Below are 15,581 nucleotides of genomic sequence, written 5' to 3' on the forward strand. Positions count from 1 at the left end.
CCTTGATTGGAGTCCACCTGTGGTAAATTCAATTGATTGGACATGATTTGGAAAGACACACACCTGTCTATATAAGGTCTCACAGCTGGCAATGCATATCAGAGCAAAAACCAATCCATGAGGTCGAAGGAACTGCCTGCAGAGCTCAGAGACAGGATTGTGTCGAGGCACAGATCCGGGGAAACCTACAAAAAAAATTCTGCTGCATTGAAGGTTCCCAAGAGCACAGTGGCCTCCATAATTCTTAAATGGAAGAAGTTTGGAACAACCAGGACTCTTCCTAGAGCTGGCCGCCCGACCAAACTGAGCAATCGGGGGAGAAGGGCCTTGGTAATGGAGGTGACAAAGAACCCGATGGTCACTCTGGCTGAGCTCCAGAGATCCTGTGTGGAGATGGGAGAAACTTCCAGAAGGACAACCATCACTGCAACACTCCACCGATCTGGGCATTATGGCAGAGTGGCCAGACGGAAGCCTCTCCTCAGTGAAAGACACATGAAAGCCCACAGAATCCTGTTTCTCACAGTCTGAGAGTCCTTTAGGTGCTTTTTTGCAAACTCCAAGTGGGCTTGATGGCCTCTTGTTGCCATTAAGTTCGAAATCATTTTGCCGACCTCGGGGGGATGGCAGGTTGAGTCAACACTCAACCCACCAGGTGTTATTTCAAAGGCACGACAGGGGCTCAAACTCTGAAGACACTAAGATCTAAAGCTAGTCATCTTTTAACCGTTAAGCCAACACCAGGCTTCAATTTATAGATTGAGTGGATGGAGTGAATAGTTGCTGTATGTTAAATATCCCATTACAAATACACTGCAGACTGTGGAGTAGCAGGGTCTTCTGGTGTTGTTGGAGGTCCGTGACACCTGGAGTGTGTTCCATTAACAACCAACACTCAAGCAAGCACTCGATTGAAACGGGTGATAAGGAACAGCTGGCTTGGCAAGCTATAGCAAGCTGATTGGTAATGGAACGCACCCCAGGTTCCACTGCTTGCTATCTTCGAGTGTGGTTGTTGTCCGGGCAGCACCTTGTGCACTGTAAACACATTGACGCATCTACAATCCACAAAAAACTTAACATCATGAAAATCAGAGGAAACTTATTCAACTTATGATCAAAAAGGTATTTTTTGTTAATTCGGTCGCAATCCGAAAAAAGTAGGTCAGGTACACGAATGAAATATCAGGTACAGAACCTTAGTACAGATCCACGAATATGATGCACAAACATATTGGAAGACTAAGCGGTCTTTGAGACTCCATATTGGCAAAATTGAGGGATGACAAAAAAAAGTGTTAATTTTTTTCAGTCCGCCATGTCACCTGGCCTTCAATTCGGAAGGGACGATGTAAATTAAACGTAAATGCCACTTGCATTGGGTGGTATATAGTGAGGGCAATTTAGATATGATTGGACAGACCTTGGTCAAGTTTTCGTGAAAAATGTTAAAATGTCGATAAATGGGTCATGACCTTAAAATTAGGTCAAGGTCAAAAAAGGTAACACAACCTTTTATTGCCATTATTGATGCAAAATTTGATGCAAATTCCCTGCTTGTCGTTAAAGGCGGCAAAAAGGACACAGAGTCCAGGAGCAGCTGGGTACGACTGGGTACGGTGGGTACAGAGAGGGATGGGTTTGGGACACAAGATTTAGAGGCAAACACAGAGTTGAGGCATTCAGCTTTTTCACGTGCGGAATCAGCCGTGTGGCCGTTTGAGGTGAGGGAGGGGATGGAGGGGGAACAAACACCAGAAACAGATTTGACCAGACGCCACCAGGATTTGGAAGAGGGAGACAGATAAGAGAGTTCTGTCCTGAGAACGGAGAGATATTGTTTCCTGGCTCTGCTGAGGGTGGACACACACTTGTTTCGGGCTTTGTGAAAGGAAATGAGATTTTGATGCAAAATTGATGCAAAAAACCCTGGTGTTGGGCTAGCGGCTAGGGTGCCAGCTTAGGATCCTAGGATCCTGGGTTCGAAACCCGGTCGATCGCTGAATTAACGCCAGGGGGGTTGACTCAGCCTGTCATCCTTCCGAGGTCGGCTAATTGAGTACCAGTTCACTGGTAATTCCCTGCTTGTCGTTAAAGGCGGCAAAAAGGGTTGGCGTCAGGAAGGGCATCCGGCCGTAAAACATTGCTTCAAAAAGGGGACCGAAAAACAACAACTACCACGGTTCCCGAAAAAGGCCAACCCCCGCTTGCGGGGAAAAATGGCCTCTAAAGGTGGTTTTTTTTTTTTATTGATGCAAAATTTCCAAAAGTGCCAGCCGATTCCGAGATACAGCTCGGAAATTGATACAGTTTGGAAATTTGGAGTGTTCAGAGTGAAGGAAGAAAATAACAACAATATTTTTTCTAAATAGTGGTTTAGCACTCCCAGGGGTCTAAAAAAAACTCTTGTTATACCTTTAAAAATTGCGGGTGCTCATTGGAGAAATAAACCTGACAACAACAATAAGCCTTCCCTATGCCATCTGTGGAGGCTTTATTATTGTATCTACATAGAACCTTTTGCCAATGGAAATGGCCTTAAAATGCCTGTTGTGTTTTGTGTGCCAATGGATATGCAGTGCCTTCAGAAAGTATTCACACCCTTTAATTTTTTTTTCACATTTTGTTGTTACGGCCTGAATTTAAATGGGTTAAATTGAGGTTTTTTTTGTCTTCAAAGGTCTGAGGGATCTCACCAGTCTCATGGGTCGAAATGTATATTCCAACAGTACGTAATTAATCGATTATATATTGTCACATGACTTTGCGGCTTCATCTCCTCACGGTTTCATGGACCGTGTTTTTTGGTTTTTATATTTTTGAAGAAGAAGTTTTGTTCACAAATATACATTCATAACCATATACATTTGCTCCATTATAATCCACCATATAAAACACAATGTGTGTTTGTGTGATGTCTCCACCCCTTCATAAGGGTAGGTTTTAAAGGCTTTGAGTAGCGCTTTAGGAGGGATCGAGTGGGGTTTTAATGGGCAATCTTTGAACACGATTGTGTCCACCAGTTAAAAGACCTAAAAGACTCCGAGGACCCAAAATACCCCGAGGGTCCAAAAGACCCAAATGACCCTGAGGATCCAAAATACCCCAAGGACCCAGAAGACCCCAATAACTCTGAAGACCCAAAAGACTAAAAATACCCTGTAAGACCTAATTGACCACAAACACCTAAATTACCCCGAAGACACCAAACACCCAAAATAATCCAAGACCCAAAAGACTCCAAGACCCAAAAGACCCTGAAGACTCAAAATGCCCCAAAGACCCATAACGACCCCAAATACCCCAAATACCCTGAAGACTGAAAAGACGCTGAAGACCCAAATATCCTGAAAACCCAAAATACACAAAAGATCAAAAAGGCCCCAAAGATCCCAAAAACCCAAAACACCCTGAAGACCCTTAAAGACCCAAAATACCCCAAAGACCCAAATTATGCAAAAGACCATGAAGACCCTTAAAGACCCTAAAGACACAGTGGACCCCAAAGACCCAAATTACCCCTAAGACCCAAAATACCCCAAGAAATACCCCAAGTCACAGAGGACTTAAAATACCTGAGGACCCCAAAGATCCAGAGGACCAAAACGACTCAATGACCCAAAAGACACCGTGGAACCAGAAGACCCAAAAGACCCCATAGAACCAGAAGACCCAAAAGACACAAAAAAAACTTGCAGATGGTGGGGTCATTTGGGTCTTCAGGGTCTTTAGTGCCTTCTGGTTCCATGGGGTCTTTTGAAACATTGAGTCTTTTTGGTGACCCAGAGGATCCAAATGACCCAGGGGACCCAAAAGACCCAGAGGACCCAAATGTCCCAGAGGACCCAAATGTCCCAGAGGACCCAAATGACCCAGAGGACCCAAATTACACAGAGGACACAAAAGACCCCGAGAACCCAAAATATCCCGAGGACTCCGAAGACCTAAAAGAAGAGTAATTATGTCTCTTACATTGGAATTGCAGATGGTGGCTTACAAACCGAGCCTCAAGGGTGGTGTACAGAAGCGGTTTAAAAAAAAATCACAATAAATACAAGGTGCAGGGAGGTGAAATTCGCTGCATGTGATGTGCAACGCGCGCAAAGTAAACCGAGTGTTCGTTTACATCTGTAGGATGTCCAATAAATAAAGAAGATATAAGCACACCTGACACTAGGCCCAGGCTTAAGATTTTGGCATGCTCAAGTGGCTGCACCGTCCAATAAACTGTTCCAACCCGTCATTTTGATGGGCTTTTTACTAGTAAGATATAAAAAAATATGTTTGTTATGTGTGTGTTCCATTTTTGTCAGAAATTGTGAACGGACCTTCGTCGAAACCCTCATTATTTCCTTTTAGCGATGTGTATATATAAATACATGGAACAACCCCCCAATGACTTTTTCCAGATATTACAGGAAACAATTCCAAAAAGGATATTTTGTTTTCCATGAAAAAGGGGGCCATCCATAATATTGAAATTTCATGCACTGATATCATAAAATAGAAGCCTCAGGTTGGCACTAGAATGGCACTCAGTAAACGCTGCCTCCACCAGGCTAAACAGGTAATGTTTTGTAACTCACTGATAGGACGAATCTGGATCCACACCTGAACTTTCATATATATATATATATATATATATGCATCGGAAAGAAGATGATTGGTTTCGGGTCTTATGTTCACTTGACATTTGCAATTTCACTGGGTTTCTGCGTATCTCGTAGGATTGTGAGTTCATCAAGCGACTGTGATGTACGTGTCCGTGCCTTGACTGTTCCGATAGAGATTTGTAGTCTTAAATTGTTTCAATCGCGGTTTGTAGGATTTGTTTTGATCAAGGCTTCTGTGAAGTCGGTGATGGCATGATAGGGGGGGGGCGGGGGAGGGGGGGGGGAGGGGGGGAAGCGTTCAATATTCCACACTTTTGATGTGAGAATGCCCGTTTGCTATTATGAGCGGAGGTCGAGGGTGAGGATGGGAGGACTGAGTTAGGGTTGGAAGGAGGGGGGAAGGAGGGGGGGAGAGAAAAGATGAGATAGAGATGTGAGGGTGATGTTGAGGCTTTATTGGTGGGGGCGGGGGAGTGAGGAGTTGGGGGTGAGGAGCTGTGGTGGCGGAGGGTGGGGGGGAGGGGGTGAAGACTTGGAGTGGGTAGTGGATAGGACTAAGATGGGGTGTGTGAGGACTTAGGGTCGGGGGGGGGGGGGGAGGGAGAAAATATGGGATAAAGTTAGGAAAATCCAAAGAACCTCTTCATCCTTGACCTCGCCCCAGATGTCACAACTGCAAATGTTGGATTTCCTAAGTCATTGCAATAAAACACTGAGGTCATGGAGATGTCTAAAATTACTATGATTTGACATTTGTGATGGATTCTGATTTCGATTTTTTTTTTTTTTTTTTTGTTTTTTTGTATACTGAATCGAGGCTCGTGAAAGAGCTAACATTTACTTCACAAACAAATCAACCAGACAAACAAAATATATAAAAAGAGGGAGCGGAAAACAAGATGGGGAGAGAAGGGGAAGCACACAAACACAACATTTGAGAGCAGGGAAATGTGTGGAAGGGAGAGGGCTTGGGGGGAGGAGGCGTGGGAAGGGGGGGGGGGGGGGGAATTATCATTGTCATTGTCATATCAGATGTCATTACTTTGCAATTATATTTGCCTTCATGTGTTTATTGTTCTTTTACACCTGGGCAATGCTGAAGCATTCCTAGCAACCTTGGCAACCCAACCCAGGTAACCCCATTAAACCCAGCAAGTATTGTATAAGGAGTGAGTCGTGTGTCATCTTAAAATGTTATATGTACTATTTGAATACGCACCTGTTTTGTATTTTTTTCTATCTTCCTCCAATCTAAAATAGCATCTTAATCAGGAAGTATATTGTTTACTTTCATATTGCTAATAGCTTTCAGTCAATTATGTTTCATTATGTTGTTTGCTCGTTTCCTGGTGTTCTTTCCTGCCCTTCTCCCACCCATTCTCCCTTCCCTGGCAAAAATAAAAATTGCTAGTATTTATCATATGTGCTTCAAACCTCATGTATGACCAGTAGTATGTACTGCGTACTCTTGTCGTTGAAGGCCTCACAGGTACACATATTGAGAGTGATAAATCTTCTTCGTCTCAGAATGATCTTAGTCCAATGATGTGTCACGTGCCCATTGTAGACGAAATTTTCAATGTTCATGTAAATCGATGAATTTTCAAAATTAAAATAAAAAACGGAGTGGAATACATCGTGGAGTTGCACAAGACATCCATATTATGTTTTTTCCCCGAGGATCCTGTAGGACAACTGCCAGATGTTTGTCTGTTTGCCTGGATCAGCATTGAATATAAATTATCCAAGCTTTTCCTGCCTTTGACACCGTCACAAATTCACCTTCCTGAATCACAATTCTTCATTTAAAGTACAGAAGCACAGGTGTAAATTTTGTACTGCTGAAATCAGATGTAATTGTCTGGCCTGACCGTCTATATCAGTGACAATGTATTATTGATATCTCTAGATTCGCGACAACACACCATCCTGTCTGTGGTCTGCCAGCAGATGTGGAGAGGAAGCTCGGATATCACAATTTAAAAAGAAGCATAAACCCGACAGCTATGCTTCTTTTATCACCGATGTTTTGTGTAATTCCTTCCAGGTAATCCATATAAAATGCACCTGAATCACACCCTTCAGTAATCGGGTGCACACAGTGAATAAAAAGTTGTTGTAGCCTTTCACTATTAAACTTAGGAAATGTTCCAGTGACACAGGAAGCTGCGAATTAATGAAATATGGAAAACCAAAAGCAGAAATCTGTTCATTTGCCCAAAAAGAAACATCTAAAGTTCCGTAAGGAGATGAGCAAGGGCAGCTGAGATTCGAATATCCCAAAGAGCACGTTTTCCATTTTAATTACTTCCTCCACTAAAGGTGGATGGAAGTTTTTCTCTCTCTCTCTCTGTTTGTCTGTGAGCTGGATATCTTAAATTGTTATGGATGGATTCAGACGAAACTGGTGGAAAGGTTTGGTGTGTGACAAGGAAGAATTTATTAGATTTATGTGAACGTCCGGATCCGGATGCTATAATTTTTAAGTGATTCTTCACCATTGAGTTATAGGGCTAAAACGATATATATCATGGTATTTCAAAAATTTGTGGAGGGATTATGACAAAACTTAGTGGATGAATTGGTTAGGTGACAAGAACAAGCCGATTACATTTTGGTTCAGGTGTGGATCCAGATTCGTCCTATCAGTGAGTTTCGTCCTATCAGGGTGAGCCAGAAATATGGTTGTTTTTAACACTCGTGTAAAGGTAATAAAAAGTTTTATTTCAAAACAAATTCTCACAAGAAAGTGAAGTACATAACATGCCATTTATTTGTGGAAAAGTTTTGGAGGAGAGGCCGAGGGTGGCACATTCCATTTTGTCTGACACATTCCTCCAATCTTGGATACCAATTATTCATGACATTCTGCAACATGGCCAAGCATTCCCTCACAAAAATTATTGTGGGCAATCTCATCATCTTGGCTTAATTCCTGGACAGTTTGAATTTTATAGGGATTAAAGTTAAAATCCTTATGCAATATGCAGCATAGTGACGTGTGAGAAATTCTTAAGGCTGATGCATGCTTTTGGCTGGAGCGATGCGGACTTTTCAAAACTGACTCCCTGACACGCTCAATGTTTTGTGCCGTTCTTTCTGATTTGGGTGCTCCCGGCGGTTTCTCTTTTTGAAGTTGAACCTGTCCTCTCAAACTTCTGAACCCATAACCTGATAGCACGAAAAGACGGCGCATTCCCATGACGTTGAACATTGAAATGGAGTTTGAATTGATGTTGTGCAGCAGTTGCACTATCATTATTCTTGTAAAAAGCTTTGATAGCGAAAGCGCGTTCTTCACCCGACCAGTTCCACATGGTCACTCAAGTGTTTTGCCTGCAAAAAATAAAACGAAATCAGTAAAAAATAAAGATAATAAAAATGTATGTTATGCACTTCAATATCATGAATGCATTTATTTTGAAAGACTATTTTTTATTTCCTTCACACAAATTTTAAAAATGACCATATTTCTGGCTCACCCTGTATATATATATGTATATTTATTGTTGTGGATCCCCCGAAGCCCGTTCCCGTTACAAAGGGGGGAATTAAACCCCTTTTTCCCCTGGGTCTTCGGGTCCGCGAGACCGAATCGCCACTTCCGGGCAAACGTGAAAAAGGGTTTCGGGACAAATTCGCACGTACCTTTGGTACCCACGCTGTCACGAAAGCGGGGATCGAGCCTCACACGAGCCACACTTAATCGAGTACGCCCGAGCGGAAGGCGTATCACGTGACTCGTGCTGTTACTTTTTTTGGAACCCGATTCGAGCGGTTTTATTCGTACCATGCGAAGCCAATGGATGGAAGGGACAGGACGGTCAAATCAGAGGAAGAACACAATTTATTATTTATGTACAATGATCAGAATGAAAGGAAAGGGACACAGAGCAGAACTTAATCAGTTTAACTTATCCCCAGACAAATGGGCCCACTCACATACACGGGGAGATGGAGGAAGAGAAGTTCGCGTGCCAAGCGGTCTTCGCCGTCAGTCGCCCCGGGGCAGCTCGCCCGGCGTGGCTCTCCGATGTTCACGGCACGTATCCAGGCGAAGGCAGGCAGGAGGAAATCCTCGCGGCGCGTATGCAGGCAAAAACAGGCAGGTGGAAATCGCGCGTCTGTGGCCCAGCACAGGTCGTCCTTTCGAGTGCGCAATTAATACAGCGCAGAGCATGGGGAACGGGGAAAGTTCGTGTACGATAGGCAATTCAATTCCTCATTCTGCAGCTCCACTCGCTTTCTCGTCTGCCTTCTGCGTTCTGCTGCTGTTCCCCTACGTTCTCGTTCTACGTTCATGGGCTCGGGGCAGGACATTCTATGGCACCTCCCCGATCTTACCCTAATGTTCCAAGCCCCGCCTCCTGCCGCAGTGGTAAGCCACTCCCCTCGAGTCCTGATTGGCGGCTCATTGCTTACCGGTCACTCCCCCTGCAGCTTGTCCCTTCGGCCTCGGTAGACTTGCCCAGGCTTGCCGCGTCGCATCCCGGCGCCAAACCAAAAGCATCAAAGCAAAGCGCCAAAAGAACACCTAATCTCACTGGCCTACTCAAGGCAAAACTAAACACAGGAAAGGACTACGCTTACATTTACTAAGAAATAACTGAACTACCGCGAGGCTTCATGTTGTAGTGTAACTAACTAAGAGGGGGAATTAGCCTTTATTTCAAAACCGCAACACTATATATATATATATATATATATATATATATATATATATATATATATATATATATATATATATACACACATTTGTTTGGTTCTGGGGCCACACGGGAAATTCTACTCGATGTTTGCATTTATTTGTGTGTGTGTGTGTGTGTGTGTGTGTGTGTGTGTGTGTGTGTGTGTGTGTGTGTGTTATGAACGTGGCCGCTGCTAGCTAATTGCATTAACAGGAAATGGTACGAACCCGACTCCTTTCATCCACAGATTATTGTTTTATTATATTTCCTATATTTCCGTTAGTCCGATTTGCATTAAGGAACAGAACAATTATGGTTGAAAACCATTTTAAATTGCCACTCTTTCGTCTAAATGCTGAAAATTTAGTTTAAAAGACGACTTGAATCATAGATATTTGCACGCTAGTAACAGCACATGGTGGGTGGTTCGTGTGCAGCCACCCAGCTGCTGGTTGAGTACCAGTTATCTGGTACCCGTTTTGCCGACCTCGGAATGATGACAGGCTGAGGCAACCCCACCCGGCGTTAATTCAATGGGGGAGGTGAGGGGAGAGGGCCAGGAAAGATATATTACATATACATCTTCTGTGTGGGTGGTTTTGACAGGCCCCTTCTTTTTGGGGGGAAAGGGAAGGAGGAAAAATTTTCCCGTGCAAAGAGTGCTTTAACCTCAGTGTTGCCCAGGTAAAAAGGAAATTGTAATACCCTCTGCCACCCTCACCAGGTGGCGCTACACGGTACACATTTACATAGAGAATTTACGTTCCTCTCCCGGTCCCCACACCTCTGCATGAGGCCGCTGCCACATAGCCTATGTTACCCCCCAGACAAAGTTGTATTTGTATTTGTACCCCGAGTAAAGTATATAAGTGTTTATAGCCGGAGTAGCCGGCGTTGCTCAAGCGAAAAATAAATATTAACAAATTTGAAATGAGGGAAAATATAATGTAAAAGCAATTACATCCAAATCAGAATCAATCACAAATGTCAAATCATCATTGAACCTTTTCCTTGAATATATGCTGCTGAATGTACCATAGATCACGCTTATGAGTTAAGTATTATGACGGTCAGGAAGAAGAAGCCTTCCCATCCACTTCAACCACTTCCGGAATTCTTTGATTATTATTTGTGTTCAAATGTCTGGTTATTGTTTTGTATTTATTTATGCAAATGTGTACTCCTATATAACTGTCATTAATCAAAAAGGCTTCGGCACTACAGAGCGTTTTTTTTTAAATCCAAAATACCAACATTTTTTGAGCCGAAAACACTCCCAAGCATTCACTGATGAAACTCTAAAAGTTTGATGAAGATACACTCAGCCATTTCTGAGAAAAAATGGTGAAACACAGACCAACGGCTCTCTTATATAATGGATTACTCATCTGTTTTGCTGAGTGTCTTTGGCCTTCCAATCCGTTTTCTAAATTTGACTACTTCGGTGTCATCATGCTCCTGTCTGGAAGTACCTATACTGAAACGCAAAAGAAACTTACCACCTTTGAAACCTTTAAATATCAACAATAACACTGCATGTAGTAAATGTGTGAACTTATTTGTGGACAATAGTGTCCTCACTGTCAGACAAAACGGTCACGGATGGTCACTTGAACCTTCAATGGTCACTTCATAGCACAGCTGTTGAACAGCCGTTTTGACTGTCAGTGATTAGCCATGGGGTACGGGATGATTTTAATGAGCTGCACGTGATGTCTTGATATTGGCTTTTAAAAGGCCAGTGCAAAATGGGCATTTCAATCAACATGCCACGATTGTCAAGGGATCAACGGCAGCGTGCCCTGGGCATGCTGCAAGGCGGACTGGGCTACCGGACAAACCAACAATTGCTAATTGAAACATTGGCATTTCATTGATGACATGTCAAGTTTTTGACCAAGATACACCATCTCATCAGTTTGTTCTACAGTACAGAACAGCACAGGTTGCAATGTCAGTCCCCTTTCAATAGCGTGTGTGGCGGGTAGCTCAGTCCGCCTTGCAGCATGCCCAGGGCATGCTGCCGTTGATCCCTTGACAATCGTGGCATGTTGATTGAAATGCCCATTTTGCACTGGCCTTTTAAAAGCCAATATCAAGACATCACGTGCAGCTCATTAAAATCATCCCGTACCCCATGGCTAATCACTGACAGTCAAAACGGCTGTTCAACAGCTGTGCTATGAAGTGACCATTGAAGGTTCAAGTGACCATCCGTGACCGTTTTGTCTGACAGTGAGGACACTATTGTCCACAAATAAGTTCACACATTTACTACATGCAGTGTTATTGTTGATATTTAAAGGTTTCAAAGGTGGTAAGTTTCTTTTGCGTTTCCTTATATTTTGAGGGATATTTCCCTCTGATAATTGCCTTCTTGATGTAAAACTGTTGTTTTGAGTGTCGTCGAGTGTGATGTATACATGGTGGGGGCTTATATTACCAGCAAAGGAGAAATTACAAATTGGTGAAAAAACGTGGTGCCTTAAAACTTTCACAGAGTTCTGTATATGAACAACGGGAAGTAGCAGGATAGTTTTGAGGTACAAACACTTGTGAGCTGTGTCGACTGGTTTTGAATGTTAACCAAGCTGTAAACCGTCATCTTGGTGTTTTGCAGGCAGGGTGAAGCATCAATTTGTACGCCATCAATCGGAATAAAAGACAAACCATCTGCTAGCGCTGTTTGTTGATGGACATTAACAGAGGGAGGCAAGTTATTGCCAGCTCTCTCGCCAAATTCTAGTTTTTCTGCCTCAAATGCCTGGGGTGGTAGCAAGTGGTGAGATCTTCTTGGATGCCCCTTGACCCCATTTTACACTGCTTCCTCTTTTCAAGTGTGGTTGCTCTCTGGACAGCAGTTTCTGCACGATAAAAGATTGACCAGGTACAGTTGTCACCCTTGCACTTTTTTCAAGTAACTCACAATTTTCTCTAAAAATAAGTTGAAATTGACAAAAGTATTTGGTCTCCACAATTCTTTATTTTACTGTTAATATCACAGAGCCTTTGCTTTTGATTCAGAACTTAATATATACTTTTAAATCAGAAAATAAAAAGAAATGGCATTGACAAAATTATTGACACCCTAGACTTAATATTTGGTAGCACGGCCTTCGGACAAAATAACTGCAGTCAAGCGCTTCCTATAGCCATGAATGAGCTTCATACACATCTCTACCGGCGGTTTGTCCCACTCTTCTTGTGCAAACTGCTCCAGTTCTCCCAGATTTGAAGGGTGCTTCCCTCAACTGCTGTTTTCAGATCTCCCCACAGGTGTTCAATGGGATTTAGAGCTGGACTCATTGCTGGCCACTTCAGAACAGTCCAGCGTTTTGTCTTGAACCATTCCTGAGTGCTTTATGAAGTGTGTTTGGGGTCATTGTCCTGCTGCAAGACCCATGACCTTCAATGGAGACTCAGATTTCTGACACTGGGTTGAACATTGCACTCCAAAATGCCTTGGTAATCTCCTGATTTCAAGTTGCCATGCACACATTCAAGGCACCCAGTGCCAGAGGCAGCAAAGCAACCCCAAAACATCACTGAACCTCCTCAATGTTTGACTGTAGGGAAGGTGTTCTTTTCTTTGAAGAATTCATTTTGTTTTCTGTAAACATAGAGATGATGTGCTTTACCAAAAAGCTCAAATTTTATCTCATCTGTCCACATCACATTCTCCCAGAAGGATTTTGGCTTGTTCAGGAGTGTTTTGGCAAACTCCAGTCAGGCTTTCTTATGTCTTTCTCAGCAGTGGGGTCCTCCCTGGTCTCCGACCATAGAACCCCCTTTCATTGAGTTGGTGACGGATGGTGTGAGTTGAAACTGTCGTACCTTGTGTTTTAAGGTCAGCTTGAATGTCTTTGGCAGTTGATCGAGGTGCTTTCTCCACCATTCAAACAATCCTTCGCTGCAATCTTCAATCAAGGTTTCTCTTTTGGCCATGTCCAGTGAGGTTTACTATAGTGCCATGAACCTTAAACTTCCTGATAACATTGTGTATGGTGGACATAGGAACATCAAGGTCTCTGAAGATGGACTTGTAACCTTGAGATTGTCCATGCTTGGCTACAATCTTGTGTCTCCTCCATGTTTGTGGACAATTCTCTGGTTTTCTTTCTTTTCTCCATGCTCATTGCGGTACACAGTGACACAAAACAGCTAAAAGACTCCTTTTCTCTATTCCAACTGGTTGAATGAGTGATTTTAAAAATATTATAGGCACCTGCAACTCACTACATGCAAGTTCAACTCCAAAGTAAAGGAGAATCACCTGCTTGAAATCTAATTATTTTTGACAACTTCTAAAAGGTGCCAATAATATTGTCCGGGCCATTTTAGGATTTATATGTGGAATAAGCTAAGATTTAGTAATTTTTTCAGCTTTTTTTGTTTTGTTACACTGCAAACCAAAGAAAATACATATGGATACCAAAATATTTTTTAATTTCAACAATTTTCTGGAAGAAATGGTGCATTATTTGAAAAAAGTGCAAGGGTGCCAATATTTTTGGCCACGACAGTAGTTTGCATTTTTGATGTGAACAGCCATCTTGACTACAACGCCCAACCAAAAAAGAAACATCAATTAGGGGAAGGGGTCAATCATAATACGTCAGTACTACTACTACTACTACTACTACTACTACTACTACTACTACTACTACTACTACTACTACTACTACTACGACTACTACTACTTTTACGGCTTCAATTGTTCCTACCTGCTTGCTGGGTTGCCCGAGGAAGGTTCTTGTTTTTCACAAACCTGCTGGCCAAATCTTACCTTTGATTGAAGGTGGTATGAATTTGGCTAAGGTACCTGTAACAACTCACATACTCATTGTGAAAGACAACGTGAAATTATTTTTGTCGATCTACTTATGCTTGCAGATGGGATAGCCAGCAGACGGCTTGTCCTCACTTTGTGTGAAGCACTTATCTAACAGCTAACAGTTGTTTCAGAAATCGAACCAAGACTACAGACAACTGAAAGGTATAGTGACTACAGAAAGTACACACCCCATTTCCAAATTTTCACCTTTTGCTGACTTGTAGCCTGGAATTAAATTGCATTAAATCAGACATTTTCCACCTTTATTACTTGCAAAAACGAAGATATTTCAAGTATATTGGTCGGTTCCGTTTGTGGTTCTGTCTGTTTGTCTGTTTGCCACCGGCCTACAGGTCACAATTCTAAACCGATCGTCACGAAACTTCACCAATTTGTATAAGTTGTCCCAATTGAGAAGCCTATTGGTTTTGAGGTCAAAGGTCATCTGGAGGTCAAATTTCTAAAATCGCCATTTTAAATCCGATTGACTTGAAAATTGAATACCATTTGTATATCAAGTCACTAAATTGGGAAACATACTATTTTTGAGGTCAAAAGGTCAAAGGTCAACTTAAGGTCACATTTTAAAAATCATCAATTTTCAACCGATTGACTTGAAAATTGAACAGCATTTGCATATCGAGTCAATAAATTGGGAAACATACTATTTTTGAGGTCAAAGGTCAACTCAAGGTCAAATTTTAAAAATCACCAATTTTCATTTAAAAAGCCGTCAATTCTCAACCGATTGACTTGAAAATTGAACAGCATTTGCATATCGAGTCATTAAATTGGGAAACATACTATTTTTTTAGGTCAAAAGGTCAAAGGTCAACTCAAGGTCAAACTTCCGAAATCATCACTTTTTATCTGAAAAACCATCAATTTTCATCCGATTGACTTGAAAATTGAACAGCATTTGCACATTGAGTCACTAAATATGGAAACCAACTATTTTTGAGGTCAAAAGGTCAAAGGTCAACTCAAGGTCAACCTTCAAAAATCATTTTTCATCTGAAAAATCGTCACTTTTCTTCCTATTGACTCGAGCTTTGATCAAGATTGTCAATTTTAATCTTAATGAAATGGACAATTTGCTGTATCAATGGAATTTTTTTCTTGGGGAGGGGGGGGGGGGGAAGCGTGTTTTGCAAGTATCATGCTCCGCATGACGTCTTCTTGTTTGATTATTTTTCGATTATTTCCAGCTTATTTTCGAACAAAACTGTCGGAGCGAGAGCGGATAGGCTTTCCCTTTTCAGCATTGTCTTGTAAATGTACTAATTGGTTATTTGGATTTCCATGTTTGGCTTTTATAACCAAATGCCCTGTTCACATTGTGATTATTTTCTGGTATTGTTACAATTGAAGCAACACACATTTTACATTCAAGCTTTGTTCTAATCGATAACTTACGTAATGAAGTCTTTGGTATTTTATGAATTA

General features: G+C 42.1%; 1 protein-coding gene across 1 annotated transcript in view; it reads left to right on the forward strand.

Moving 5' to 3' along the window:
- LOC137431861 (corticotropin-releasing factor receptor 2-like) overlaps nt 1-15,581 on the forward strand; it is a 125,826-nt gene that overhangs the window by 1,086 nt on the left and 109,159 nt on the right. The window lies entirely within an intron of this gene.

Source organism: Myxine glutinosa, chromosome 7 (genome assembly GCF_964187855.1).
Source record: "Myxine glutinosa chromosome 7, kmMyxGlut1.1, whole genome shotgun sequence".
Lineage (NCBI taxonomy): Eukaryota > Metazoa > Chordata > Myxini > Myxiniformes > Myxinidae > Myxine > Myxine glutinosa.